General features: G+C 38.0%; 1 pseudogene; it reads left to right on the top strand.

The window, feature by feature from the left end:
* Nucleotides 1–270: 270 nt before the first annotated feature.
* On the top strand, nucleotides 271–2,320 carry LOC138151230 (proline-rich protein 11-like; annotated as a pseudogene).
* The last annotated feature ends 3,470 nt before the right edge of the window (nucleotides 2,321–5,790 follow it).

The raw sequence follows: 5,790 nt of genomic DNA on the forward strand, positions 1-5,790 counted from the left end.
TGAAATCTGCTATATGCTGCAAACAGAGAGGACATTGCCAAGAATCTATTTACTTCCCAGGGCTGTTATACTATTTCTCCACATAAAAAATGACCAAGCACAAATACTGGGGAAGAAGGAATTTGAGAGCCAGAAATGAAATATTCATAAAAAAAGCTAGTCCCTCTGATCCTATTCCATCTCTTCTTCCTCCCTCCCCTCATTCCTCTGCTACTTCAACTCCAACTCTTTCTCCACCTGAAAGAGTAATATATGCCCCCTCACAAACACATGTTGTGGCCAAAGTTATCCAAAATTAGCCTCGAGAAAAAATTTTTCCAGCATGAAAAATCTAATGAAATTCCTAGGAAAGAGGATGTGGTCCTTCTATTCGTGTTGCTGAAGCAGTATTACACAGAAATTAGAGATGTTGACAGACTTCCAATTTCCATCTTTTATGTACTTCCAGGAACTCAGACTGATCAGACAGCAGGTTGACAAGCTGGAAAATGAATTCTACAAGTCTCAGGAAGGACTGAAGACTCACTGCATTCTTCTTGTCTGGATTGCCATATAACATGTCACTTGAAGATTCAACTTCCAGAGGACCTTGCTCAAGATGAAACCACTATTAGAGGATTAGCATGCATACTCCCATCTGTGACACTGCAGCCTATGGTTCCCCCTTCCTCCTCCTGCACCACCACCGCCTCCACCCTCTCTACCACCTCCACCACCTCTGCCTCTTCTACTCTGCTCAGCATCTTTGTTGCTCAAAAAAAAAACTGATAGTACCAAAACACTTCAGTCTGAACTATTATAATGCCAAGCAAAGGCAACTTCCAAGCTTTAGAATACCAGCATAGTAACTCTCCATTTTATTCAGGGACAAATTAAGGCAAAACATTCACAGAACTGAAAAAAATCAAAATATAGCATTCACCAAGTGTAATTCAAGGATTTCTAAGTATTACTTCACCCCTGGGCAGTACATTCATTTAATCAATCACAAAGTCTCTCTTATCAAATAGACATTAAGACAAGTTTCTAATAACAAACAAGGTATATTCATTTGGTCAATCACAGAGCACAAAAAGTCATTTCCCACTGCTGTATCACAACTGAATTATACCAAGCACCTACTCAAAATTGGCAGTGGAGAGCACAAAGGCCATCTACCCATTAGCTAAAGCAAGGTTAAGATATCATCACAGCATTCAATAACGAAGGAGAAGTGTTTTTCTTCATCTTGACTCGAGGCAGATTCTCAGCAATCTCTGTTCGTGGGGAGACAAAGCTTAACAAAGCCACAATATACATTGCCAGTGTCCTCATCAATTCATTCTCTGCTTGCAGAACAGTCTCAGGACCTTGGAAATATCAACAAGCCCCTCTTCCAGGATGTCTGTAAATATACAAAAAGTAAATCCTTCTTCAGGGCTTCTGAACCAAGAGCAAGATTCCAGAACCTCTGCAACAGCACTGTCCTTCAACAGCAGATGAATCTGGCAAAACAAAATCAAAACAGACAGTCAAAATACCAGCATCTCCTCAATCATTGGCAGCTCCAGGTTGCGGCTCTCAAAAGTCCTGGGCAGCTTGAGCTGGCCCTCAGAAATCCTCTCTCTCTGTCTCTCTCTCTCTCTCTCTCTGTCTCTCTGTCTCTCTCTCTCTCTCTCTCTGTCTCTGTCTCTGTCTCTGTCTCTGTCTCTGTCTCTGTCTCTCTCTCTCTCTCTCTCTCTCTTTCTCTCTGCCTCCACAATGCTGCTTCCAAAAGTTCTTCTGCCTGTCTTTGCTTGGGCCTCCTCTCTAAATCCACAGCACCAGCTGCTCCCAGTTCAGCCCTCTCTTTTCATGTCAACAAGTCCATCCCACAAGTGGGATTCACAAGCTCTGGGTTTTAACACTCAACTCCAAAACCAAGCCAATACAGGGGGATCTTTAAATTCCATTACTATTACAACCATTAAAACAAGATATGCCCATGTACATAACTGTTAAAGATCTGTTCACTGTGAAGTTAAAGAAGACACAGAGTTCTGCCATTAGGAGTAAGATTCTGTCATCACTGCAGGAATGAAAGCCACTGGTCACAGTTTCTGATCTTCAGAGTATCTCCCTGAAACCTCAGTCTAGATTTCCATCAACTCATGTCATACATGTTGTATTCACTCCCAGAAAAGGCCAAATGGATATGAGGACAATTCTTAGGAAAGTCAATATAGATAGGAGCCCAGGAAGTACCCCTCTCATCAATAAAGAAATTATGGAAAATGGAACAGAGTTGACCCCAATAAAGACCAAAGCCTTGTGGCAGAAGTTTCAGCTGGATCACCCATAGTCCTTCCCAAACTCCATTACCTTCTTCAAACAGCTTTGATGAAAAAAAATGATGTCAATGATGGATCACATTTGAAGAAAAATATTAAATATGCTCAAAAGTCATTTTTAAGATTTCAGAACTCAATAATTCATCCATTGTGTGTCTACAGAGCAAAAAGTATAGATCTAAATATTGTCCACTTGTTTCAGTTAGTAAAAATGTCCAAATAGGATATTAGTTTAGTTTAGCTTTTAGTTTTTGTTTTTCTTTTGTTGGCTTTGGATGTCTAGATGACCATGCTTAATTAAATCTCTGTCATATCCTTTCACTAATTTGTCATGATAAGATATTTTGAGGGACTGACTTAGATCCCAGTCATTTTAAGAAGTCATTTGTAATTCCTAAATTTGCCACCCAACAAATAAGTAGATAATAGTGGTTGTAGCCCTATGTATCTTTATCCAAACAAGTAAGATATAGGAGCCTGATGGCCTCAAAAGGTAGACCAAAACTCTTCCTCTATCCTGTGCAGCCATTTCTAGTTCACCATCATGCCCTATCAGTCCCTTTTCATATTCTGTATTAAAGAAGCCAAAGGGAAGTTTCATGGACAGCCCCGATAGGTACTATGTTTCTTCTAGTATGTCTCCTCCCAAGGGCTTCATGAGCTGGCACTGGGCACAAGGCCCTCTCCTGGGGGAGAGGGGGAACCATAGGCTGCAGTGTCATAGATGGGAGTATGTATGCTAATCCTCTAATCCACAGAGGAGAGGGAACAGTCATTAAGCATAAAACCAGGTCTAAGGGTGTTCAAGAAACTTATTAGCTACACTAAAAATGAAGACAGCAGTCAATGAATCAACAAGGACAGGAGGGGTAGGAAGTTCAGGGTCAAAAACCTCAGTAAACTTACTGTCTTTTTGGGAAAACTGCAATATGATACAAATATAGTATCCTTTGAAAGTTCCTAAGCCAAAAATCTAGTTTAGGGAGTTTCCTAAAATATCAAGCCTTGGTCCAAGTAAAATGGCCCTAGGAAATTCCCATCTGAGCTCTGAGGCTATCTATTCAAGCTGAACCCTTTCTTAGACAATTGTATTTTGGAGATACACAACTAGGTGTCTTAACAGTCATAATGTATAAATAGAGAAGCAATAGTAAGAGACACCTGCAAAAAATGAAATGTATTATTAAAAAACAAAACCTGTTAGCTGTTCGTGTAAAATTCTAGAACTAAAGAAATGCTCATGGAGGACACAGTTCATTTCTTATTACAGAATGGTGTTTTACAAGGCATAAGTGAAGTTTACAATAGCTGTACTATATGCTGTGTTCACTTTACAAATAAATTGAAAATTCACAAAGTATAAATACTGTTGTAATACCTTTTTGGTTACCAAAAAATTGAAAAGGTTCTACAACAGGTATTCAGAGGGAAGGTTCTATAGGCATCTGATAGCTACATAGATATATGCAAATGCATGTATTTATAAAGCTGCTATGGCCATCATATCAGTATTAAGAAATATTACATGGTCCCCAGGTTTACTTTTCTACTTTTACTAAGACCTTATCATAGTTTGCTTTGTATTTTTCATAATTCTGTAAACCTAGGGTACCTTAAAACCACTAAGTACTGTATTATTATGCTTTGTTATTAAAATTGAGTTAAATTTTTAAAAAGGCCAATAATTCTGGGGTCACTTAGGTGTTTTTATTCATTTCTGCCAGATTTTGAGTTTACATATATATATATACATATATATTTAAACATTTTATTTTAAATATTAAATTCCAGATTTATACCTTTCCTCCCTTGTCACCCACCCTTGTGGGGAAGATAAGAAATTCAGTATAGGTTGTATATGTGTAGCTATGCAAAATATTCCCATATTGGATATATTGTAAAAAACTGACTATATTTCCCTCCCTCCTATCTCACCTCCCACTTGTTCTGCTCTCTACTTTGATCCTGTCCCTTTTCAAAATTGGGTGCTTCCAACTTGCCTCCCCCTCAGCCTGCCCTCCCTTATGTCATCCCCCCCATACTCTTCTTGCCTACTCTCTTGTAAGGTGAGATACCCTATTTAGTGTGTATGTCATTCCCTCCCTTAGCCAAATTCAATGAGAATAGGGTTGACACATTTCCTTTTGCCTTCCTGTTCTTCCCCTCCATTGTAACAATTTTCCCTTGCCTCTTCTATATGAGATAGTTTACCCTATTCTGTCTGTCCCACCTCCTCTCATTATATTCTTCTCTCATCTCTTAATTTCACCTTTTATGTATCATCCCTTCCTATTAAATTGGTCCTGTTCCCTCTATGTATAACTCTATGTATACCTATACACATACATACACAAATTCACATATGTATGAGTGTGTGTATATATATATATATGTATATTTCTATTCCTTCATCAGTTACAATTACCATTTTTCCATGTAAGAATGTAAATGATTCAATTTTGATAAGTAACTTATGATTTACTTTCCCTGTTTGCCTTTTCATGTTTCTCTTGCTTCTTGTATTTGAATGTAAAATTTTCTATTCAACACTGAAATTTTTTCATTAGGAATGTTTGAAATTCCTTGTTTCCATTCAATGACCATATTTTCCCCTGAAACATGATACTCGGTTTTGCTGGGTAGGTGATTCTTGGTTTTAATCCCAGTTCCTTAGTCCTCTGGAAAATCATATTCCAAGCCCTTTGATCCCTCAGTGTATAAGCTGCCAGATCCTGTTTTATCCTGATTCTGTTTCCACAATATTCAAATTGTTTCTTCCTGGCTGCTTTTAATATTTGTTCCCAGAACCTGGGCTATATTATTCCTAGGAGTTTTCTTTTTGGGATCTTTTGCAGGAGGTGATCAGTGGATTCTTTCAACCTCTATTTTGCCCTCTGCTTCTAAAACATCAGGGCAATTTTCCTTGAGAATTTCTTGAAGGATTATTTCTAGGTTACTTTTTGTTTTTGATCATGGCTTTCCGGTAGCCCATTGATTTTTAAATTATCTCTCCTGGATCTATATTCCAGGTCAGTGGTTTTCCCAATGAGATATTTCACATTGCCTTCTATTTTTTCATTTGTTTGGATCTGTTTAATAGTATCTTGGTTTCTCATAAAGTCACTAACTTCCATTTGCTCCAATCAAATTCTGAAAGAAGGATTCTCTTCAGTGAGCTATTGAGATTCTTTGTCCATCTGGCAAATTTGGCTTTTTAAGGCATTCTTCTCCTCATTGCCATTTTGAGCATCATTTGACATTTTTAAGGTGTTATTTTCTTCAGTCAGATTATTGACTCTCATTTCACAATTTTCTTACATCATTCTCATTTGTCTTCCCAATTTTTCCTTCACTTCTCTTATTTGCTTTTCAAAATCCTTCTTATGGTCCTCTATGGCCTGTAACCAGCTTGTATTTTTCTTGGAAGCTTTTGGTGCAGGAATTCTGACTTCATTGTCTTCCTCCTGTTACATGCTTTAAT

Source organism: Petaurus breviceps, unplaced genomic scaffold, assembly GCF_028583685.1.
Source record: "Petaurus breviceps papuanus isolate PSGF00001 unplaced genomic scaffold, PetGlider_PUasm1.0 90895, whole genome shotgun sequence".
Taxonomy (NCBI): domain Eukaryota; kingdom Metazoa; phylum Chordata; class Mammalia; order Diprotodontia; family Petauridae; genus Petaurus; species Petaurus breviceps.